Here is a 26901-nt window from a genome sequence, read left to right on the forward strand (position 1 = left end):
TGTCCATGAAGCTGAAACCTCGAAATAACGAAAGTGCATAATCGCGAATAGGACTATGTCGAATTCGCACTTATGCATTTTCGTTATCATATGGAAGTGTCCGGCTGGGATGGTGTCTGCAGTTTAAGGTGAGTGAGTGTCCGTGAGTGTTTTTGTAACTTGTATGAGTCTGTCAGGGTAGGGAGGTAGGGATATGAGTGTGTGTTTGTTGGCTGTGTGTAGTATTCTGTATGGTGAATGTTGTGATTTCGTGGTTGTGAGGTGTCGGTGTTTTAATGGTTTCAACTTTATACTGTCAAAATGTGAAATTCGATATTTTAGCATTTTGGCAATATGAAGTGAAACCATATATATATATATATATATATATATATATATATATATATATATATATATATATATTAAGAGAGAGAGAGAGAGAGACAGTGGATCTAAAAAATGTACACACCCCTGTTAAAATGCCAGGTTTTTGTGATATAAAAAAATGAGACCACAATAAATCATTTCAAAACTTTTCCCACCTTTAAAGTGACCTATAACCTGTACAATTCAATTGAAAAATCTGTTACAGGAAAAAATATAAAAAATAAAAAACGTACAAAAAGCTGGTTGCATAAGTGTGCCCACATTTAAACTAATACTTTGTTGAAGCACCTTTTGATTTAATTACAGCATTCAGTCTTCTTGGGTAGGAGTCTATCAGCATTGCACATCTTGACTTGGCAATATTTGCCCACTCTTCCTTACAAAAGCATTCCAAATCTGTCAAATTGTGAGGGAATCTCTTGTGCACAGCCATCTTTAGGTCACCTCACAGATTTTCTATTGGATTTAGGTCTGGGTTCTGGCTGGGCCATTCAAAAACTTTAATTTTCTTCTGGTGAAGCCATTTGTTTGTTGATTTGGATGTATGCTTGGGGTCATTGTCGTGCTGAAGGGTAAAATTCCTCTTCATCTTCAGCTTTCTAGCAGACACTTGAAGGTTTTGGGCCAAAAGTGACTGGTATTTAGAACTGTTCATAATTCCCTCCACCTTGACTAAAGCCCCAATTCCAGGTGAAGAAAAGCAACCCCAAAGCATGATACTACCACCACCATACTTCACCGTGGGGATGGTGTTCTTTTGGTGATGCAAAGTGCTGTTGTTCAACCTTGGTCTCATCAGACCATAACACATTTTCTCACATGCTTTGGGAGACTTGATGTGCAACCCTATCCCATAGTCCAGACATATGGAGATCACTGTGTTCCATGGTATATCCAATGCTGTGGAAATTTTTTTGTACCCTTCTCCTGACTGATACCTTTCAACAATGAGATCCCTTTGATGCTTTGTAAGCTCTCTGCGAACCATGGCTTTTGCTTTAGCAAGCAACTGAGTAAATGCCAGCAGAATACTACTAGGACAGCTGAACTTTATTTGGGGTTAATCAGAGTGTCTTTAATTGATGGCAGGTGTGTACCCAAGAAGGCTGTAATTAAAGAAAAAGGTGCTTCAGCAAGGTATTAGTTCACTTTAATATATAATATATTAGCACACTTATGCAACCAGCTTATCGTACATTTTGAAAGAAGGGGGGCAAGCCCCCCTGCAGCCCCCACACCCCCCTTACTTAAATATTCTCACTCCGAGGTCGCACTACATACAAACACAAACAAAACACCACCACACAAGCTACTTTCTCTTCGCAAACACACATCACAGCAACAAAACACACTGACAAACACCACAGCCCCTACCCAAACCCCTTAACACACACACACACTTGCCTGAATACATGACCATAGTGGAAGTTTAGAAGCATGAAATTCAAAACCTGCGGTATTCGAGGTTTTGAATTTCGCGCTTCTAAACATTCGCTATTATGTGGATTCGGCTTCTTGGGCACGAAATACTGAAATTTGACATTTCAGTATTTCAAACTTCTGAAGGGAACCCATATATATATATATATATATATATATATATATATATATATACACACACACACACACACACACACACACACACACACACACACACAAAAATATACATCTGTATCTGTATATATATATATATATATATATATATATATATATATATATATATATATATAAATTGGTAGATTATAGATATAGTTATACATGAACAGAATCATATTTATGTGTGTTTTTTACCGAGGTAGAGTTCTGATCAAATATGACCAATGACATACTCTATTGTGACTGTATAGTGTAACAGATGAACAACATTGTATATAGTATTCAATAATTGTATACAGTAAGGTAACAGCACATATATAGTTCTAATATTTCAGCAGAAATTATAAAGTTGACATTCATTGCTAGATAGAGCAAAATAAGAGGATGCCTAAATGATTTGAGCTACAATTGTGAAGCTATTTGCAATGACATTTATTCAGTAAGTAACAGAATGAGAGGGTACTGAATAATATAATCCAAAGCAGTAAATGCTTTGTGTAATTACAGTCAGGTATAATTATTGTGTCGTGCGATAATAGAGGATTAAAAGCAAGAGCTGTAGACAAATGCACATTCTGGTTAGGTATTGTATCCATTCAGATAAAACAACAGATTACAATGTTTCTGTTTAGATTACTCTTAAAGTGAGATTGTCATTCCAATTAGTTGGTTAACAAAATGAAAATAAATGTCATATATTTGAATGTTTTTGGCTAGCTATGTAACAATATCAGTAGTTCAGCAATTATTCCAGTCATGTTCCAGGAAGATCCAAATCCTGTGAGTTCTGTTCATTCAGCTGATAGTTGGACTTCCTACCCAGTTCTGATACTGTAGTCTTTCATAAGGTGGTGTCTCACTCATGACTTATCATTTAGATCTAGTGACAAATCTAGGTTTAGTTTCCCTGGGTTTCTTGGAGATCATGTGTGTTTTAAAGCTCCTATGATACATATAAAAAATGAGAAAAAATATCTTATTAAGAATATAGAAAATAAAAGGATACAAAGAGAGACACAAGAGCAATATAGAACCAGACTATAGCAAGAGAAATATAACAATTTCAGTTGATACAAAAAAGAAAACAATTAGCATTTCAGTATCCCTCATTAAACAAAGAATGTGCCCACCAGTCTTCACCTGAACAATGACTCCTTACTTGCTTGTGGAGTTTACCTGTCTCCTGAAACTGTGAATGCATATTCACTAACTGTGTGCCAGAAAACTGTCCTCTATGGAATTATCTGAAATGCTGATCCATAGCGCCATGAAACAGGGGTTAAATACTACTCTGCAGTACTTCCTAAGGCACCATTCAACTTCGAAGCTTGTACTCTGGCAAAGAAATTGACTCAGATCCTCCTCTTTCAAGCACTACACCTGTGCTGTAATCTTCCTAACTTTCTGCCATATAGATCCTGAATCACGTCTCCTGTATGGCCTCCCAAACTTCCATGCACACCAGATAACATATTAAAAAGTAGTCCTGTAGGTACAATACAGCTTTTCCAATAGATTAAACCTTGAAGGAGTCTTTATGTTACCATAGCATGTATAGTATGGTATAGTACAATAGCAGCTTAAACACTAATTAAATAGAGTATATTAAGAGAATACACAGGAGCAAAGCAATGAAGGAGTGTAAAAAACTGTATCCCATACACAAATCCACTCGCTGATGAAAATAATCCAAGTCTCTCGAATAAGGAGAGGGCGAAATTACAGAGGGACAACAATGACTTTAAAGCAGGCCACATATTCACTTGGCCCAGGGGCACAGTGAATACTACTAGAGAGACAGTTTCTACTGTTAACACGGACATTAATGTGATAAGCAATAATGGTGTCTCTATTGGTATGAATGAAAATGGAAATGCTTCTAACATAATACCTGGTAGAGTGAGTGATGTACTTAGTGACAATGTTATTATTTTAAACTCAAATACAAATGGTAATAATGCTCCGATTGTGGCAAATGAAAATGATGTGAATAATGTAGGAGCAGCTGCTATACAGGAGCCCACACAGCCAGAACCAGTTGTTAGGAGAAGAACTACAAATCAGTCCATGGGTAGGATGAATGTGGACACTAATACTGATAGCAATAATGCTACTAGTTCAGTGAGCCTGAGTTTTGAACAAGCCTTTAACAGTAGAAATCCTTTTCCCATCAGGACGCTAGTGAGAAGGCAGGCTCCATCAGCAGCGGAAGATATCTATGGACAGGCAGTCCAACAGGAATATAAAGAAAATGTGGGAAGGGAGGACCACAACTTAATTGTTAATTTATCTAGTTGTGAATTGAGTCAAGAAGAAATAATTGTTCTATCTAAGGGACTCACCTTTATTCTTACTACATATAGTAGATATGAAGAAACACTTAGAGACTTTAAATTATTCATTAGGAATTTGTCTCTGAAGGTAGCATTTGATGGAGGAGAAGTCTTTTCCCAACCTACTTTTAGGAAACCAAGCACATTTATACCTGTGACACACCCCTTAGTTGCTGCATATAGTAAATTAGTAGAAGATGATCTCTACAAAATGAGGGGCTGTTATACTGTTAATAATAAGTACAAATATAATTTAAATTATAAACAGAGAATGGCTTTGAACCATCTACGCAATAGACAGGACATAGTCATCCGTCCTGCAGACAAGGGTGGTGGAATAGTAATATTTGATAGTTATCGATATGAACAAGATATGCTTATGATGTTACAAGATTTTAGATTTTATGAATCAATTACTGATATGAGAGTAGATTCTATTATAATGAACATACAAATTAAATTGCGAACTCTATATAGAGAAGGCACCATTGATCAGTCACTATTTGATTTTCTATTTGTACAACATCCATTGTTACCTGTTATTCAAGGACTTCCGAAGGTGCATAAGCATCCCACCCAACCACCTATGAGACCAATAGTGGCAGGGAGGGGGTGGTCCACAGAACCCCTGTCCATCTATATTGAGAATTTTCTAAGACCAGTGGTAGACTCAAACTGTTACATACTTAAGGACACCAAGCAGTTTTTGTTGGACTTATATCAACACACTGGTCCATCTTTCGATTCTGATGACATTTTATTCATCACCATGGACGTTCAATCATTATTTACTAAGATACCGAACATAGAAGGTATAGATATGATAGGTAGTTATTTGAGGAAACTTGACTTAACCATCAATATGAACATTGAACTACTTCTTAATTTGTTGAAGATGGTGCTATGCTCAAATATATTCTGTTTTCAGGACAAGATCTTTCTCCTATGGGCACTTCATGTGCCAATAGCTACGCCAATCTTGTTATGGCTGAATGGGAAGATAGGTTCTTGTTTCAGAGTACATTATATAAGGAACACGTCTCCTTCTACAGACGTTTCGTGGATGACCTCTTCCTTATTTGGAGAGGTACATCCACACAATTGGAAATGTTTTTGGAAGAGATTAATACATTCACAGAATTTCTAAGCTTTATGTTTGAATGGTCGAATCAACATATCTCATTTTTAGATATCTATGTCGAGAAGATGGCTAATGGTATGATCAATACAGGGTTATACCGTAAACCATGTTACAAGAACACACTGTTGCACAGACATAGTATGCATCCTGGCTATGTGTATAAGAACATAGTGAGAGGACAAGCTATACGTCTATCCAAGTACACCCCTGTAGATGCAACGTATGAGGAAGATTTCAGTAGACTTAAAGAGATGTTAAGTGAAAGATGTTATGATACAAGTGATTTTCAGTCAATCACAGAAGATATGCCAGGTCTAAGGGCTATGAAAGCCAAACCTTATTTTTCTATCAATGTAGTAGAACAAGATGCCAATTGTATGGATGAAGTTATGATGAATGAGAATTCATGTAGGACCCCTCATCAAATGTTGTTCCCAGTATATTACACTAAAGACATAGGTCCAATTAAGGATATATTCATTAAACATTGGCATGTTTTATCAGTGGACCCGAAAATTAGAAGAATAACTGGAGAAAAACCGAAGTTTGTTTATAAGAATAAGAAAAACTTGAAGAGCTTATTATGCTACCCCAAATTAGACAAGAGAAAACAACATATGGATCAGTTCAATACTGAACCTTGTAATATGTGCAATTTTTGTTCTTATATCTCAACAGAATCCACATTTACACATCCGTTAGGTTTAGGTGATTTTATGATGAGAATTGTATGACCAAGAATGTGGTATATATTGCATCGTGTAGGATTTGTTTGGCATTCTATATTTAAAGAAAGCATGTTCATGAGGAAGGCACAAATCATTCTTTTGTTTTTAGGATTTTGGAACAGATCTTTACTACACATAGAAGAGGTGACATTGACAACTACACAGAAGCTAGAGAGACACAATGGATTATCAAACTTAGATCTGACATGTCACCAGGACTTAATGGTAAAGTTCCTTTAAAACCATTATTGAGACTGAGAAGTTTAAAACATAAAAAATAATGGTATATATTCTAAAGATGTGTTCCAGTTGTATTTACTAGTTAAATATAAAGTATTTTATCTATTTTTATTAAATGCAGAGAAACTATTGTGTTTTATATCATTTACATATGCATTTTTACTATATACATTTTTTATGTACATATATATATATTAATCTTTGCATACTATCATGTTTACAAATATTATATATTAATTGAACAGATTTTCACTGCTTTTTAACCAACTAAAGAGTTGGCTTTGCATTGAAACTTTTAAATAGAGCTATTTGATGTTTATGTCATATAAACTGAATAATTAATGAGATAGGTGTGTTTTAGGTTCCACATATTTGCACCTTTTTGTGTATGTAGAGCTGTTGGTTTGTAATATTATTGTATAAGGACTGAAGAAGCTTAACCTAACCTGCAATATATAAATAAATTCATCTACAACTCCTTATTCGAGAGACTTGGATTATTTTCATCAGCGAGTGGATTTGTGTATGGGATACAGTTTTGCTCCTGTGTATTCTCTTAATAGCTATTTACGCATTAACTGATACTACTGTTTTAACTAATTAAATAGAGTTCAACTGATTTCCCCAGAAGTGTGTAAACAGTTACAGTGGTTATAACCCCAGATGTTACAAAACCCCACTTCTCAAATCTCTTACTAAACTAAATGACACTGAGCATACACACATTTTCCATGCATGAAGTGTTACTTCCCCCATCCGCAAAGAGTTTAACTCTCATGCCAGATACATGATATAAATCCCTATGTCACAATATAGGTTGCCAACTGGCTCATGGACAGAACACACACTGTGAAAGTAGCAGACTCCAAATCCGACTTCAGACCAGTGACAAGTGGAGTACCACAGGGTTCAGTCCTGAGTCCTCTCCTGTTTGGTATCTACTTCTCTGAAGTACAGGCTAACACAGAAGGTCTTGGCTAACAAAGTTTGCAGATGACTGCAAACTAGGAGCCATAATCAAAACTCCTAACGATGTGGACATACTACAAAAGGGCCTCACTAAGACAGATGCCTGGTGTCAAAGCCATGGCCTTGAAGCTCAATACCAAAAAGTGCATTGTCATACCCTTTGGTAAAAACTCTGTACCCATGAACTACCACATAAGTGGTAGTCTACTTAATGCTGAACTTGTGATAAGAGACCTTGGGACACAGGTAGACAGTAGTCTCTCCTTTGATAATCACATCACCACAGTGGTCAGAAAATCCTTCTACGTGGCTCACCTCATCACAAAAGGTTTCTCATCCAGAAAAAAAGAGGTCATTGTTCTACCTTCTACTCATCACTCATTAGACCCATTATAGAGCACAATGCCCCTTTTGGTATGTACCTCACAAGACATCTACAACAACTGGGAAGGCCACAGAAATACCTCACAAAGAGGATTACTGGCCTCATACAGTTGCCCTATGCAGACCATCTCAAAAAACTCCAGCATTATTCCATCACATATCGCCTACTCAGAGGCGATCTCTGCCTAACATACAAAGCTATGTCAAACCCAGAGCTGTTGGACATGCTCCACTTAAAGAAATCCCAATCCCTCCAAGCTACATGCTCTAGGGACCTAAACCTTGTCACCACAATAAACAAAACATGCTGGAGGGATAGATTTCTTTCCCAGAGACTTCCCATACTCTGGAACAGACTACCTAAGTCAAACAGAGCTCCTCATTAGCACTCTTCAAGAAAAATCTTGATGATTGGATGGGAAATAGGAAATTCACCCCAGGGATCACTTCTGTGGCTCTACTCGACAGGGGCACAGGAAAATAATTTTTTTGGGTGGCAAAAGCCAGGGTACCTTTTTGGCTAGGCTTATATAGGCCCTAGGGCTAATAGCCTAGTACCTACCTATGAACCTATGACCAGCTCAAAGCCCTGTCACTGTACTTGGGTATAGTATCCTACAAACTGCTAAGACGTCACTTGTGTCAAACATACAAGGCATCCTCAGACCCAGTACTGATGGATTTACTGCATATCAGCAAGTCAAATGTCATCATAAATACTCAGTGTAGGGATATAAACCTCATCTCCATCATCAATAGAATGGTTTGAAGGGACAGGTATATCTCATAGATGATCCCGCTCCCATGTAACAAACTTTCCATCCACATAAAACAAAGTTCATCCCTGTCCATTTCAAGTTCAACATAGATTTATGGATGGGAAACATAAAATTTACCCCAGGACTGACCCCAGTACTACTAATGGACGTTATTTGTGGTACAATACCAATTATTCTCATGAGGATTAATATATAATTATTGACTTTGTGATGCATAAGGCCAAATAGGCTAGGTTAAGTCAAGCACAGAAGGGGAAATTGGCTAGGCTTAAAATGGCCTGCATGGGCAGCTGGCCTAATATTTACCTATGAATTTATGACCCTGTGAATATAGGTTCACTATTTCAGTCCTGCCTGCATTGGCAGTTCTGATTTATCTATCAATTTATCTGTTTACAAAATCACAGAGGACTAGTAAGATGAAATGTAGCTTAATGCATCTGTCCATTCTCTGTCCTTCTGCATTCCAACCTTGACTGAATGTCCAACATTCTACACAGCAAGCAATGCCAAAGTTTTACACAAGCTACCTACATTCTCTGTAACTATGAGACTCACTGCAGCTGCAAATTGCCAGTAGATGTACAGTGATTCAGCTAGTCAGTGTTCATAACATTTTTGCCAGAAACACTCATTGCATCATCCATTGCATTTATTACCTTTTTCAGTCAGTCATCCAATAAATAAACAAGCAAAACTTTCTACATGCAGCTTTTCCATCAATAATACACTCCTTAAAATATGAAACATATTCATAATTAACTTTCATAAACAATAATATGAACAATCTCTTCGCTTACATACATAGAATTTGTTTTCAACATTTTTACTTCTTGTCATTAAAATATATCTTCACCTTTGTCACCATGTGTGTCACCAATGATGAGTGGCATACTGTAAATGAAAATGGCCATCACTGTACCCTAGGCCCTCTTTTCTAACAGCAAGCATTACTTCTAGTGTGTCCTGTATAATTATCCAGTACTTTAACATCTAAGGCCAGATTAAAAAAAAAAATGGTCTAGCAAGAATGAAATGGCAGAAGCTGGCCTCTACAGCTACATTAAACTGTGCAACCTACTACGCCCACTGGGATAACTATCCTAGCAGGTGGGTTGCACTCAGTTACAATACCTCACAACTCCGAGGTATTATACTTAATGGAGTCATTCTACATTATATGTTAATGAATCTCATTATAAGTATAGCCCTAAACCTACCTAAGGATTCATTGAATCTGACCTATGTTTTCCATTGCAACAGCTCCATCTGTAGGTCAGACCTAGTACTGCAGCCATGAGGCCATCCAGCACAGGCACACCTTCTGCAGTGCAGAATGGTGAATTCATATAAGACAGACAGCACATCTGCCATGCCTTTGTTTGTCCCACTCAAGAAGAGGTATGGGCATATAAGACCACTAGACCACCATCAAAATATTTCAAATTTAGGCAAAGGAGTACTGAAGCAATACCCAAAGAAGTGTCATTACATACAGCTTTGCATAGGTGGTGTCCCTGGCTCTCTTCCCCCACCCTGACTTCTGAATGCATAGCACCGCTCCTCCTATCTGAGGATCTAAGTATTTTAGGCAATCCAGCTTCTAACTTTATACTGCTTATATAAATTAGTTACACATGCAGGTGGAGCTTTTTCCTCAGTGAGGAGCCCATTCAGTTAAAGTATATTGTTATATCTGTCATACATATGTTTCTATAATTAATTTTATTTCTGGGTGTAGTCTTGAAGTTACAGTCAACAAGTGGCTTGAAAACAAAATAAAGATTATATATATCTATATATATATATATATATATATATATATATATATATATATACACACACACACACACACACACACACACACACACACACACACACACACACACACACACAAAAATAAAGATGTTTTATATATATATATATATATATATATATATATAGAGAGAGAGAGAGAGAGAGATTTATATATATATATATATATATATATATATATATATATAGAGAGAGAGAGAGAGAGAGAGAGAGAGAGTGAGAGATAGAGATAGATAGATAGATATAGATTTAGTTTTTGTTTCATTGTCACCTTAATTTTTCTTTATGACTGCACCAGCACACTGATATCAGATTAGGTATCAGCAATGATTTGCATACATCAGCAAAGTATTCTGAGTAATTAAAACACCATACGTCTTTAAAGGAGCAGGTACTTACATCATGGTTTTGCTAATATGTTAATTTTCAATGTAGGAGTTTCCATCTGTGATACATAGATGACAACTTGTTTTAGTAAGAGTAGAAGAAAAGACTCCCATATTGCTTCACTTAGCATAGAAAACGAATAGCTTATGCACTAATGCGTGTAGTAAGCCATCATGGCTTTAGTCCTTTGTGCTCCATATCAGGCACTTTCAGATTCAAAAACATTTCCAAGGGGCAGTCCTTAATCGTAATTGCAAAAATAACACACTTCTTGCATTAAGTACTATAAAATATAATACTGTAAATGGCAAACAGATTACTCTCATCACTAAAAGTTTGCTATTTCCATTTGCTATGGAAAGTGTAACAATACATGTAAAATGGCCATTTCCAATTTTTCAGCCTTGCACATTGGTGAGCCAGGTTCCCTTTCTAGAAACAGGCATAGGGCTCTGGCAGTCCCTGTCAGATACATGGAATGGGCACTGACAGAGTCCTGTACTGTTGAGCTGAGCATGGAGGACACCTCACAACTGCCCTGAATTTGGAGGGGCACCTTTAATATGCTGTCAAACTTTTGCTCCATCACTTCTGAAATTGGAAATTATTTTGAAAAGTTAGTCTAATAGTCACAAGCACTTGAAAGGTATCCCTAATTTTTATTTATTTTTCCTAATTGTTTTCTTCTCTGTCTGTAACTTGGGAGGAAAAAGTTAAGAGGTTTGATGTGGAGCAACTACTCATCATGACGTGTTACTCCATGTAAAATTAATCTTGGAATCTAACCTATAAAGCTGGATTCCAAAACATTTTCACTAGTGGCTAAGCTCTACTCTTAGGGCTGGAGTCCAAAAGCTAGTTATGGACAGGGCAGCATGCTAAAGGAAGACTTCAGCACACCAGGTACAGATGTGATTTCTGAAGGTACACTGTGAGCAGTCCGAGTACTTAGCTATTTAGCATAAGATAATTACAAATTCTGTACATGCCAGTCAGATTTCAACACATGTTGTGCATGTCCAACACAACTTTAATGCAACAACCTGCAGCACTGACTCTGTTTCCAAAATGCTGTGCATATGCCATACAGTAATGCAAGGAACAGAAGCTATCCTCATGGAATCTTACCAGATAATTTAACAACACTGACACAAAAAATGCTATCTGCAGTGAATGAACTGCAACGGACTGCAGTACTGCAAGCTATGGAAGTGGCTGTTTATTACAGAAGGCATTCAGCTAGACTGACAGCAATGCTGCATCTAAGGTAACTGTCTGATCAACAAATCATTGGCAGGTACCACTTAGGCAGACATCTGGTGTGTGCAACAGGTGTGCCCCATACACATCTGTGTGGATATTGTGAGGCAAGCCCATCTGTCTCAAAACAAAAGTGCATCTCAGTCTAAGTGTACTGGCATCTGGGATACTCCAAAGACACATGGGGGATGCTGTAGGATTTTCCCAGACAGCTGCCAGTAAAATCCTGTAAAAATTCCTGGCATCAATGTGCAACAAGTAGGATGAATACATAGACATTCTATCAAATTCCCTACAAAATGGAGAGCTATTATGCACTAGTACTGTAACCTCCCAGACTTCTTACATGGACATGGTGAAATAAACTGTACCCACATCCCTATTAAGACCCCAGTTCATCCAGAAACAGCCATTTACATTAACAAAAAGGGGTGGCCATCCCTAAACTGCCAGTTTGTGTGTGCATGAGATGACAGCATAAGAGACATCATGGTGCTTACCCTGGAAGTTTCCATGATGCTGCCATAGGGAGGAAAAGTGGCCTGAGGGCTGCTTTTCAGCAAGGTGAAATACATAAAGGCATACTACTAGGTAAGTACAGGCACACAGTGAGGATGCACATTAAGGACACCCCTCTCATTATCCATGATTTCACTATATGTGTTCATTGCACACAACAGGTGACTGTAGCTATCTGCTCAAGTCATGGCTAATGACCCCTTAAAGAGAATCATCAAACTCTGCAGAGGAGTGATACAACAGAGTTCATGCCACAAAAATACAATTGAGCTTGTGTTTGGTGTACTAAAAGCTAGGTTCAGATGTCTGGACACATCTAGGGAGCACTGCAATACACACCTAAAAAGGCAGCAGAGGTGATAACTGTTTGTGCCATGCTGCACAATATGCTAACAACAGCACATGGAAATCTTTCTCCTGCAGGTGTATGTAAACTATCTCAAGAGCCTCAGATATGTGAAGATGACATTCCACAGCTATCAAAGGAGGAGCAGGATGACACAGGGAGAAGAAGACACAGATGTGGGTGATCATAAGTCCAGGCCTAGGTAACAGTCTAGAATGCCCATGGTGATGCCTCAAACATAGTTTTAGTTTTAGTAGAAGGGATTTTATGTAAGCAGTAGAAACAGGTTTAAGAGAGAGAAAGGGGTGTTTTGTTTCATTTTTGTGTGGTATGAGAGGGATTGTCAGATGGATAAGTTTGGTTAAGTTTTTGAATAGAGTCAATGACATGGGTATTGAGTAGGGTGGCATTTTCTTGGGGAGTATTGTTTGGATAGGGGTTGGGGGTGGTAGGGTTACTAGGGTACAGAATTTTGTTAATGGAGTGCCTGAACTTTTTAGGGTTAGAATTTTGGGTGAAATGGGCATTATAGTAGAATTTGTTCCTTATCCTTATTAATTTGTTTTAAGAAAGGTTTTGAAGTTCTTTATACCTTTGAAAATGTGTTGTGGATTTAGTTTGTAGCTATTGTTTCCAATACTTGTCCCTTTTTTCATGAGAGTGTGGGTTATCTTTAGAGAGCCAATAAGAGTAAGTTGTTTTAATCCTAATTTTTCTTAGAGGAGATAAGGAGTCAAGGACATCCAGAAAAGTGTGATTTAAATGTAGAACTGCATTGTTGAGGGGAAGGTACTTATGAAGAGACCAGTTAATAGAAGCTAGCCTATTATTGAAGGTATTAGCATTAAAGGAAGACAGGTTCCAACATTCTTTGTAGAGGTGGGACTTGGGTATTTGGAGATATTGTTTTAGAACTCTAGTAGGTAAGTGACTGCTTAGGCAGTTAGGTAGTGTACTGGGGCTATGATAGAGAGTCAGATCAGAAGTAATAATCCAGCCTAAGGTGGAACGGTTAGTATTATTGTTGTTCTAATGAGTAAGGGTAGTAATAATTTAATGAAAGCCATGGAGGTTGATGTGTGTGGAAGAGGAGGAAGTGGATAGTTTTTGCCAGTCAATATTTATGTCACCGAGGAGAATGGCCTCATAGGTGACGTGTTGAGAGATCCAAGATAGGACATATTCCAGGATGGGGATGTGGTTACCAGGTGGAATGTATATAGCTGCAATGGCAAATTTCTTTGAGGGATTGAGGTGACAGTTAAGAATAAGTAGTTCAGCTGGGTGAAAGTCAGGCTGAGATATAGGCAAGGGGGAGAGGGTCATATGTTCGGAGTACATAACTGCAACACCACCACCTTTTTTGTTAGCTCTATCAAGATGATATATGTTATAGTGGAGAGACAGTATTTCAGCATTGGAGATGTGCAGTTTTAACCAGACTTTGGATAAGGTTAAGATAATGAGGGGAGTAGCAAATTATCCAGGAATGCAGCTCAGTAACTTTCTTAGGCAGACTCTGAATGTTAATAGCATAGATAGAGAGGTGTTTAGTTGGGTAGGTATTAGTTGTGGATGGGAGGGTAGGGGCTGGGGTTTGTCTGAATGTCACTGTCTAATAGTAAGGATTTAGGGGGTGCGGTTGCTTTAATAGTATAGATATAAGGTTTTTGTTTTGGCTTATGGGAGTTTAAGAGGGGGAATATTTTGAGTTTGTAGAGCTGAGTAGAAGAAGAATTGAGAGGAGAGGGTGAGATTAGGAAGGGCAGGATGGGTTCCTTGTGGCAAAATGGAATTGTATGTAAATGGGCTACATGAAATAGATTAAGGTTAATATGATTGGAGGGAGGGTGTGTGGGACATGGGTAGTGGACAGTAAGGAGTATGTAGTGGTGATGGTAAGGATGTTTGTAGGTGATGTCACCCAGAGAAGAGGGTCAGGGTAGAGGAAAAGTTGGAGGAGATAGTGATTAAGCAAGATGTGATGAGAGGCTTGAGATGGTTAATATGCTACAGGTGGGTTGGAGCAAGTAGGGGGAGTAATGCATGTAAGGTAGAGATGGTGAGAGGTGGGTGGAGAGGGTTTGGGTTGGATAATAAGGAGATGTGGGAAGGACTGAAAACAAGCTGTGTAAGGTATAAATGTAATTATAAGGAGGTGTGTGGGAATAGGGGTAGGGTAGGGGAGCAGAGTGATCCCAAGACTAGTGAGGCCAAACAGAGCAGGTTGGACCCAAGAGAGTGATAAACCTCTAAAAAGTGACAATGTATGAGAAAAGTAAGTGGAGATTTACTGGTACAGTGAGCAAGCAAGTTACCAGTTGATAAGGGTGATATTACAAGTCAGAAAGTAAGGAAGACACAGTGGGGCAGATAAGTATTAAGAGATGAGGATGGATGAGCAAGGTAAGAAAAAGAAAAGCAGTAAGGTACCTGGTAGTTGGGATTCAGCTGTTAGATGAAGGCATAGGAGTGAGTAAGAGTTAGAGAAGGAGAGAATTATGGCTTGGCGGTGTGTGAGCTGCCAAATACAAAATATTTCATGTGGTATTGTGGGATGATGGTAAACATGCATTAACACTAGTAGGTTTGCTCTTAGTTTAATGTATATGACCGCTGGCTCTTAGTATGGTGGAGGCATGCGAGTTGCTGCTTTGGTTGGATGTATTGGTGGTTCTAGTTCAGTTCTCCTGATGAGGTTGTTTTTAAATCATTAACACTAGTCCATTTGCTATTTCTTTAATAGTATGTTTAAATGCCAAAACAAAGCTTAACATTTTATATTACTTGTGGCTTATACAATACACCCATGAGTGTTATATGTTTTAAAAGCTTCACTTAAATGTTAAAATTCCTGCTGACTTACAGTTAAAGAGCTTTGGAAGTTTTTTGAAGCAAACTCGAGCTCCTGGATATGTTAAAAGGCTCCCTCTTCATGTAGAAACATCTGTGATGCCATCCAGAAAGTTTTTTGTGAACTTTGAACTTTCTCCTTTGAGCTGAACTTGACGGGACAAACAGATTACAAAACAGATGTTTGCTTGCTTATTCTGGAATATAATTAAGGTTTTTAAGTGAAAATAAAATGTAAGTAACCAATTTTTATCTCAGTAAGAAAGAAAATGTTAAATACTTATATTTGTTGTGCAAACAATAAAAATGTTTAAAAGTTCTTAATATCTAAACACAGTTTTGCTAGTTACATATAAACACATAAATGCTGAGCCACATGTTGCACAACTAAACTAAAGGATGTTACTTAGTGTTGGAGAGTGATTATTATACAATAAATAATAGTGGTAAATGTCTTATAATTTTAAACAAACACTATATTATTTTCCTATGTACACAGCCAGACTTATTAGCAAGGATTTTCCTTTTCATTTGTGTTTTGTTATATAGTGTCTTTCTTAGGTTTATATTTATTCATGCAGAATTGCCACTAGATGTCATGGGTTGGCAAATTTGTGGCTTATATGGAAAACATGTTAAGCCAGGAATAATGTATGCAGAGGGTTATTAATGTATATGTTATTGAGATTTTTGAGCTAGTTATTGAATATTTGTCAATAACAAATGCTATTTTAAATTGTTTTAGCAACATTATTGGAAAACACTATATAAGTGTCATTAATGTAAATTCTATTTTACGAAGACAACCTGTAAAATACTTTCTTTAAATGTAAATGGGTTAAATAATCCCATGAAGAGAGGCAGTATTAACAAGTATCTTTCTTTGCATAAAGTAGATATTGTTTTGCTCCCAGAGACCCACTTACTAACACAGGACCTAAACAGATTCTTGTTAAAGGACTATGTATTGTTGGTTAGTTCCCAATTCAAACATAAAAGAAGGGGTTTTCTAACTCTGTGCAGGAAAAACTTAAGATTATCTGATTACAGAGATAACAATGGTATGCTAGGGTTAGTGGTACTCAAGCTTGGGAAAAGGTTTACACCCTTTTCAACTCATATTGGATACCTGGAATTGCCACAAAAACTGTAGAGATACCTAGACATCATGACTTTGCACTCTAGAGAGGAGATACTTCTAGCAGGTGATTTTTAATTGTGTTTTTTATCCTACTGACATCACAGATACCAAACCTTTTTAAATTTCTTCTATAGCAAGACATCTAAATGAATATGTTAATTCAAGAAATTTAAAAGATACATATGATATAAAACTATCTTCTTGCCCCCTAAAATTCTGCCACTATTCATACAGGTTTGATCCACAGACTAATACTGATGAAGTATTAGTAACCAAGTCTTTATTATCAAAAATAGAAAATGTACTGATCATATCCTCCCCTTTATCAGATCAAACTGTTATTGCTTTTAGGATAACCTTTCACACTGATACCTTAAATTTTTGTCAGAGAATCCTTGCATATATTACAAAAATGAAAGGCTTTCAAGAATGGATCTTGACTGAAATAAAGCAGTTCATGGAAGTAAGTAATAATGGTGGGGTATCAGACAAAATTTTGTGGGATACCTTAAGGGTGGTTATATTTGGGAAAGTCAAAAGCTGGGATTTGTCTAAAAGAAAAGAATGGGACAAGAGGTTAATTGACATACAGAATTAAATTGACAATTTAAAAAGAAAACTTGCACCTAATGAAAATTAGCATTAGCCAATATAAATAAACTAAACCAGGAATACCAGGATATTCTACATCAACTTGGCAAAAATTAAGTTATATTCATATTCGGTCAACCCTAGAAGCTAGCATAAAATTGCAATAAAATCTAAATATTTAAATAAAAAACATATTAAAGAAATCATCTATAAGGATAACAAGTTTGTTTGTGTCTTTCGGCTTTTCTCAGTTAGGGGTCGCCACAGCGGATCTCCGGTTCGCTAATGATTGGTAGTTGATTTTTACGTGTCGAGTTACCAGCCCTGATGCACAACCTTCAACACAGGTACGCCCATTCATGCATGTCTCCACACAGATGACGCTCTAGCTGAGAATTGAACCGGACAGCGTCTTACTGTGAGGCAACAACACTACCGCAGCACCACCACCGTGGATTATAAGGATAACAAGTGAAGAATAAAAACTTCAGATATGAAAACTAAATTACACTGCTTCAAGGAATACCATAAAAGTATAAATAGTTCTAAATTAATAACAAGTGACAACAAAATCATAGATATTTTTTAAAAAGGAATATTCAACAGAAACTATCTTATGATAGTATATTTCAAAAATTGTTAAAGCCTTCATTGTCAAGGAAATAAAAGATCAAATAAATAAGTTAAAGACCAATAAAGCACCAGGGTTAGATGGTTTAATACCAGAATTATATAAAATGTTACCAGACAATATACTAAGAATTCTATTAAATACATATCAGGAAGTCAAAACCACATCCAATGTTCTACATGCATGGAAATATTCTCTTTTTTTCTGCTATATTAAAACCAGACAAGGATTCTACATCTTGTCTATCTTATAGACCATTTTCCTTGCTGAGTGTAGACTATAAGGTTTTTATGGCTATTTTAGCATGTAGATTTAATATATCCTTTCTGACTTAATAGATAATGACCAAACAGGATTCATTAAAAATAGAAAAGTTCAGGATAATATAGTAAGGCTGTTCTAATAGATATAGGAAGCAAAAGGAAAAATGAATTGTCCATAATAAGCTTTGGCATAGACAATGCCTTTCATTCTCTTAGCTGGCCCTACTTATTTAAAGTATTACAAGAATATAATTCTCCCCAGACTTTATAGTAGTAATCAAAAAGCTTTATGAAAATTCCACCTCCTTTGTAAAGATTGGCTGTTTCTTATCTAGTCCATTTAAAGTACTGAAGGGCACAAATGAAGGGTGTCCTTTATCTCCTTTAATTTTTGCTCTTGCCATAGAGACATTCACCAATTATACTAGAAACAACATAAATATTGAAAGCTATAAACTTAGTGATAATATATCTCCCAAGATTCAACTTTTTGCCAATAATTTACTATAAACTTTTGGTGATACTAAACCTTCAATAGAATACTTAATACTCTAGATTTATTTGAAAGCATATCAAGCTTAAAATATAATCGTACCAAAACTCAAACACTTTTAATAAACAAGAAAGCTGCCACTAAATGAAAAACTTATAAATAATACTTCAGCTGGAGAATCCACATGTTAAATACTTAGGCATTTTTATTGAATCTAATCTTAAAAAGGCAATTTTGGTTAACTATCAACATCTAATTAATTCAATTGTAAAACAGACAACTGGAACAAATTATTTTTTCACATTCGAGGACAGATTAACTTTAATTAAAATGATAATACTACCTAAAATTATTTTCATTAGTCAGTCATTAATTCTCTCCCACCTAAAAAGTATTAAAAGATCAATTATATTTTACTCATTTCTTTGGTAGTCTAAAAAACCCAGAATATCTCTACAATGGCATTTTGCAAGTTGGGAAGAAGGAGGTATTGGATATCCTAACTTTGCTTTATTTTATATTTGTTGACCAGGATAGTCTGACTGGATATATGTCCATTTTCAGCGGAGGCCCGGGGAGAAAAGTTCCAAGATAATAATACACATTGAACAGTTAGTAAATACTAGTTTCAAGCAGATTACAGTCATAAGCAATACCAACATTTAGTACATATAGTACTAACTTATTATAAAACACTTTAAAAAACATAACATTATTTTCAAAGTTTTATATATAATATATATATATATATATATATATATATATATATATATATATATATATATATATACATAATATTACATTCAGGTTTAAGACACACTGAGCAGCAGTTATACAATTGACCCTTTCTGAAATGGAGTGGTAGAAAAAAGTTAGAAGTAGTTGAAGGTAAGGCACCTAAGTAATAGAGAGGTCACTAGTCAGGTTAGTGCAAGGACATAACCGACGAGTTTTTAAGTATTTCTTGAGTTTGTTTTTGAATCGAGTTAGTGAGTGTTCTAGGGTCATGTCAGCTGGGAGTCTGTTCCATGTTTTTCCAACAGAGTTGGCAAGCAGAGAGTCCCCAGCTGAGTAGCTGGATTTAGATGTTTGAACTAGGAGTCTAGTGGATGATTGCAGTGGCCGGGTGCTGGTGTAAGGGGTTCATATTAGAATTTTAAAACCTCACTTACCCAAATCCCGAAAGGCCAACACACACACACAGTGAACCGCAAGAACACTGAACGTTCTTAAGCACGAAATTCAAAATATCGAATTGCCATAGTTGGCCAACTCCACTGCTCGCTACATACTGCCTACCCAAACAAAATAAATATGAATGTATTACTATATATGCACTTACCTTAACCCACACCCTAACCCTAAGGTCAGTAACTATTGCACATTTACATTAGGGAGCTATACCGGATAAGGGAATCTCCTACTAACATTTTACCTCACTAAACATGGTGTGGACAACTATGGTGATTCGGTATTTTGAATTTCGTGCTTAAGGACGTTCGGTGTTCATGTGGTTTGCTGTTTATGTGTCGGCCTTTTGGGATTCGCATAAGTGAGGTTTCGTCATTCTAATATAGACCCGGTGTAAGGGTTGATAATATTTTTTAGCGCAGGTTATTTTCTGGTTGGTAAAGGACTTTATGTGCCACTATTAGCTGGTTGAACTGCAGTAGGCTAGGCAGTTCAAGCCATCCTAGGCGAATTAGGTTGTGACAGTGGTGTGTCCAGTAGGCTGTGCCATTAGCAAATCTGGCAATGTGGTTATAGCAGGATGATAGTTTAAGTTGCAAAATAGAGGTGAGGCATAGAGAAGAGTTGATAGTAGATGGGAATGGGCAATAGATTCTAGCAAGTGGGGTAAGGAAAGGTTTGATTCTGTAAAGAGAGCCAAGTTTTTTATTAATGGTTTTGATAGTTTGATTGATATGTGCATCAAACTTCAGGTTGTTATCAACTATGACACCTAGTAGTTTAGTTTGGGCATCTGGGGAGATGATAGTGCCATTATTAGCAGTTATGTTGAAGGATGGCAGGGAGATCCTGAGTGTGGGGGAGAAGAAGAGCAGCTTAGTTTTGTTGGGGTTTAGGAGTAGATGTTGATTGGAGAGACATTTTTCCACTGTATTGAAGGTGTTTTGGGTTAATGTGAATAAAATAGTTGGTGAGGTGTCAGAACAAATCAAGGTGGAGTCATCCGCATATTGAATGCAGGTAGCATATGGGATGACTGAATGAAAGTCGTTAATAAAGATGGAGAAAAGAAGGGGTCCTAGTATTGAGCTCTGGGGTAGTCCTAATGTGATGGGTAGGCGAGATGATAGCTTGTCCTGTTATAGGACTACCTGTTGCCTGCCCTGCAGGTAGGAGTGAAACCATCGGAGTGCATGGTTGTTTATGGAGAAGTCCTTCAAGGTATTTATAAGCATTTTGTGGTCAACCATGTCAAAAGCCTTGGTTAGATCTAGAAAGAGTGCTGAGGATAGTTTGTTATTATTGCGGTTGTGGTTAATGATGTTAGAGAAAGAGAGGAGGACAAAAGTAGTACTGTGGTGTGGCTTAAAGCCATGCTGAAAGTTGGACAACAGCTTGTTCTGTGTGAGGTAGTGCATGAGCTGTATGTGTACACGCTACTCCATAATTTTAGCTAGAGGTGACAGAATAGCTAGGGGTCTAAAGGTTGCCAGTTCAATGGAACTGCCTCCTTTATGGAGAGGTATGACATGGGAGATTTTCAATATAGTGGGTACAGCAGCTTCAGATATAGCTCTGTTGATCAAGATTGAGATGGGGTATGCCATGATGTCAGCAGCCTTTTGCAGATAATCTGCTGGGAGGAGGTCAGCAGCCATGGTGATGGGTCTTAGTTTCTTAAGTAGAGCATGAATAAGTTGAGTAGGAACAGGTTGTAAGGTAAAGTATGTTTGGGTACTGGGAGTGGCTGCATTCGAATTAGAGCCATTGGGAGAGAGTTGGCTAGCTAGAGACTGGATAATCTCTGTGAATAAGCTGTTGAAGTTATTAGCAATGTCTACTGAGGATTTTTGTTGGGAAGCTGAGGGGGTGGAGTGGCGGTTTGGCCTGAGTGGAGTAGTTTGTTTATTCCTGCCCAGAACTTTTGAGGTTTGTTTTGGTGTTTTTGCAGTAGATGGTAGTAGTGATTCTTTTTGTCTAAAGTTATGGATGTTTTGGTGTCATTCCTTAGCTGTCTGAATGTTAGTTGATCAAGTGGGGCTTTTGTTTTTCGGTAGGTGGCCCATTTATGAATGCTGTTATTATTAATATAATACTCTTGTGGATTAATAGTTCTTATACATCCTATTAGAAGTCAATACATGAAAATACATTATTAAATAATAATAAAATACTACTAGAGCTTTTTATTCAAATAGATAGGAATATCTTTATATGGCTAATAAAAGTATATATTCAGAATAAGGAGCCACATAGGTGGCAAGACACTAAACATCGAAAGTGTGATGAGAGACTTAGGGACACAGGTGGACAGTGGTCTCACTTTTGATAACCACATTGCCACAACAGTCAGGAAATCCTTCTATGTGGCACACCTCATCACTAAGGGCTTTTCATCCAGAAAAAAGGAGGTCATTGTCCCACTGTACTCATCCCTCATTAGACCCATTATAGAGTATAATGCCCCATTTGGTATGTACCTCACAAGACATCTGCAACAGCTGGAAAGGCCACAGAAATACCTCACTAAAAGAATCACAGGCCTAGAGCAGATGCCATATGCTGACCATCTAAAAAAACTCCAGCTATACTCTGTGGCATATCGTCTACTCAGAGGCGATCTCTGCTTAACATACAATGCCATTTCAAACCCTGAGCTGTTGGACATGCTCCACTTAAAGAAATCCCAATCCTTCAGAGCCACATGCTCCAGGGATCGAAACCTTGTCATCACAATGAACAAAACATGCTGGAGGGATAGGTTCCTGGCCCAGAGACTCCCCATACTCTGGAATAGACTGACATACATGTCAAGCAGAGCGCCTCATTGGCCCTCTTCAAAAGGAACCTTGATGATTGGATGGGAGATAGGAAATTCACCCCTGGGATCATGTCAGTCTCCCTGCTAGACAGGGGTCCAGAGAAGTAAATATTGTGGGAAGAAATATCCAGGGAATTGTTATGGCTAGGCTTGCATAGGCCCTAGGGCTGATAGCCTAGTACCAACCTATGAACCTATGAACCTATGAAACTAACAACTATTCCCATCATTGACCAGATACTATTGAATTTTAAAAGATTTACATATTCTACCACCAAATTAAAAACGTATTAATTTCCATATCCCCAGTTGCTTTTACTAGTATATGTTTGATCTCCTTTGATGTTAGTAAAATGCTAGAATTTAAAAAGGGTAATTTGATGTACTGGAATCAGTTTTTATCCACAAATAAAATTCACTCAGCCGATTACTTAATTGCTAGATACAGTTTACTAAATTGTAATTGGCTTGATATCCAAACCTGTAAAGCATTATTTCATAACAAAAGTATATTAGCATTAGAAGCATATGACAAAAATATATATTAGTATTAGAAGCATATGGCAAAAATATTTCAAAAATCTTAGACATTATCTCTACTATTAATATTGGCTCCCTAAGGGTCACCTCACTGATATCCTTGATATATAAAACCATTGGGGCTGACTTTAGCTTTACAGATGTGTCTTATTGGAATTATTCTATTAAAATAAATAAGGAAAAAATACAGTAAATAATAAAAGGTATTGTTTGAAGTCAGTAGGAAGAACCACATCCTCTCCTTATTGGAGAATTTATACTTGGGAGTTCTTACATAGGTGTTTTTACACCACAGTGAATTGCAATAATGTTTAAAAAATATGATATGAAATGTTGGAGATGTAATTCATTAAATGCTGACTGGTTTCATATGATCATTACATGGAATGGTATCCCCCTTTTGGGATGACTTTAGACATTTTTGTAAAGCATTGTGGGCTGATAATTGTATAATTTCTGATTCTCTCATACTATTTAATGTGCCAGTTCCAGAAGTCACACCCAAAAATCAGAGAAGTATAATATGATCAATAGTAATGATTACAAGGAACATGGTTACAAAGAAGTGGAAATCTGAATTGACTCTTTTATTCAGCAGTGAATTTATTCATTTAGTCAAATCAGTATGTAATAGTGAAATCTCCACCATAAAGTTGAGAACAAAAAATTTAACATATAAGCTTAGGAAAAATTGCATTATTTGTTAGAAAAAATGTAAGTGTTTATTTTCATATAGTTTTATTGTTATGGACATTGCATATAGTTTACTATAGTTGTTTTTTGTAAATGCCTTGATTTTTTTGACTTTGTAAAATAAATAAAATAATTTTTGAAAAAAAAAGAAAAACTTGGCCCAAGTTGCTCCACAGAGGAGACTAATGGAGTGATGCCAGCATGTGGAAAGAGCATGGGTGCAAGTTGACTGTCTGCTCATGACTGCTGGTCTCATGCCAGAATGGCCAGCAGCAGATGTGTCTACACATTGCAGCATAGACATCAATGCCCTCCTGCCCTTCATGTAACACACCCAGCTGGTGTGCAACATGATCTGTGGCATGGACAAGTGTGTGGATTTCAGATCCATGACATTGTTGGGAATGCTCATTTGCATGTAGGAGTAGGCACACACCCTCTGCAAAGTGATCATGCACACCAGTTGTACAACTATGTCCACTGTGACGGGCTGTATTAATGTGTTGTGGGGGAAGTGTCAACTCAGCACAGGGCTGTGGTCCAGACACCTCATCCTGTCCACAGTCTGATGTCCCAACATTGTCAGAATGGCTGGACAAGTTTTCTACCACATCTGAGGCTATAGTCGCATCCACATGATTGTACCATCTTGTCCAGACTGTATCACTAAGACTGTGTCCTGTGTACCAGGGGTTATGCTACCATACTAAGAAACATCAGATCCCACATCAGGATCAGTGGACAGGTTAATGGAGGATAAAGGTAGTCAAAGTGCTAAAAGGAGACAGATGACACAGGTCAGGAGAAAACACTTACATCACATATTGTATATCATTAATGACTTGTGATACATATATCATACTACAATGCTACAGATAATAATGATTTAATAGGAGGTCCTGTTTGTGTATCTGCCATGGAATCTATATAACAAGGAGTTGAGAATTTTGTTACTTATGCAACATACTTGACATATGTAAGGAATACAAGCATAACGCATACCTGACATGTCCTCATGAGAAGATGTCACCAGAGGAATGTGATGAAGCAACTATTATAGAGAAACAGTCATAAACACAGAATTCTTAAACCTATCCTTGCCAGCATGGACTATTCCAATGATATTAAAACATGCAGTAGGTAAATGCGCATAGCAGTTGTTTGTGGATGAGATGCGGATGGTGACTGCCTATGAAGGAGTAGAAGGACTCAGTATTAATCAAAGACAGCAACAGGAGTAACAGCAATGACATGTATGAAAGCGGTAATAGCATACCAGTAACACTGCCCAGACGAGGTGAGTTTGTGTGTCATAATGCAGATCCTGAAGTGGGAAAATACAGACAAAGCAAACGCAATCATGTATACAGGACGCGGAATCGTCACGTGATGTCATATATGACACAGTAACAGGGTGTGCTGATACTCATGTGATGTACACTACACCTGTTGGCCAGATGTCCCTGTGAAGAAAAACAGCAACATTACTTTCATACAACATATGTCTGCCATACAGTGCTGCAGCCTATGAACACCGTGTGGAACCAGACCTGGTCTGTCTGTAGGTGGACCTCCATGGCTTGTGCCCCCAGAAGATGTACCTGGAGTGCACAATGTGAGGGAAATATCAAAAGGGATGTAAACACCATTGGCATGACAGGAGCTTGAGGCAATCACAGGTAATGATTACAGTAACAGTATATGGAGACACTCACCTGTAGTGTCCTGCTGTTATGAAGAAGTGGATGGACCTGTGCAAATGTATGCAGACATTACATATGTTTGTTGCACTGATATGTTTGTACCGCAGTTGAATGGCTGCATGTCATTACACTTATGTTGGTCATCATCACCCTGTGTGAACCCATGTGCATGATGCAATTCTGCTGCTGCAACACAAACATAACAATACATGAATATGTATACAACAGCAAGATGTACTAATTTTCTCTATATGCTTTAATGTTATGCAAAGTAACACATACATATGTAACCTGGAAACTTGCTTCTATCCTACCCCCAGGTATGTGGTGCTCCCCACTCACTCTATGCAGTGATGCAAGAAACTGTGTGATCTCATCAGGGGGTGTCATTGGTAGGCAAGCACTGGTGGCATCCCTCAACCTCTCATACCCTGCACAGGGGATTATTTCAGAGCATTGTCAGTGACATGCTTCCCAGGATCTGTTGTGACCTCCCACACCATTAGGATTTAGTATTTCCTGCCCATCCAAGGAGTCTATGTTCATGTTGGTGCAGGCATCTATTATAATTGTATTCTCCTGTAGGGAAGAAATTGCTGCTCCAAGGCATGTTTGCCATCTGAAAGACAGTTATGTGCACATGGTTAGATTCATGAGGGGTCCCACATATGGAGATGATTATGTGGACAGCTTATGCCACTGTAAACCTTATACAGTCCTGTGCAATGGAAAATTCCAGGAAATAGTCTCTGTTCCATATAGTAGTGTGTCATACAAAACCATAAAGCAATGCAAGAATATGTAACATTTGGAGCAGCAACACAAGTTATATCTGTAGAGGCTGTTTCTGGAATTTGAAACCCTTACAGTGGATATCAGAGTAGTAGAGGTCCAAACACAACAGTATTGTACCACAGGAGCCACACATGCTACATGCATTTCACATTGACATACAACACATATGTGTACAACCGAAATGTGAACCTATGTAAAACAATCAGCCATTTGAAAAGTTATACATGATGAGCTTATATCAACACAATCATTACTGAGTAGCAAATGCCATCCACATTAGCAGAGAGTATCTGAAAATTATCAATTGAACAAGTTATGGAAAG

Source organism: Protopterus annectens, chromosome 2.part0 (genome assembly GCF_019279795.1).
Source record: "Protopterus annectens isolate FY-2018-M chromosome 2.part0, PAN1.0, whole genome shotgun sequence".
In the NCBI taxonomy this organism is placed as follows: Eukaryota; Metazoa; Chordata; order Ceratodontiformes; family Protopteridae; genus Protopterus; species Protopterus annectens.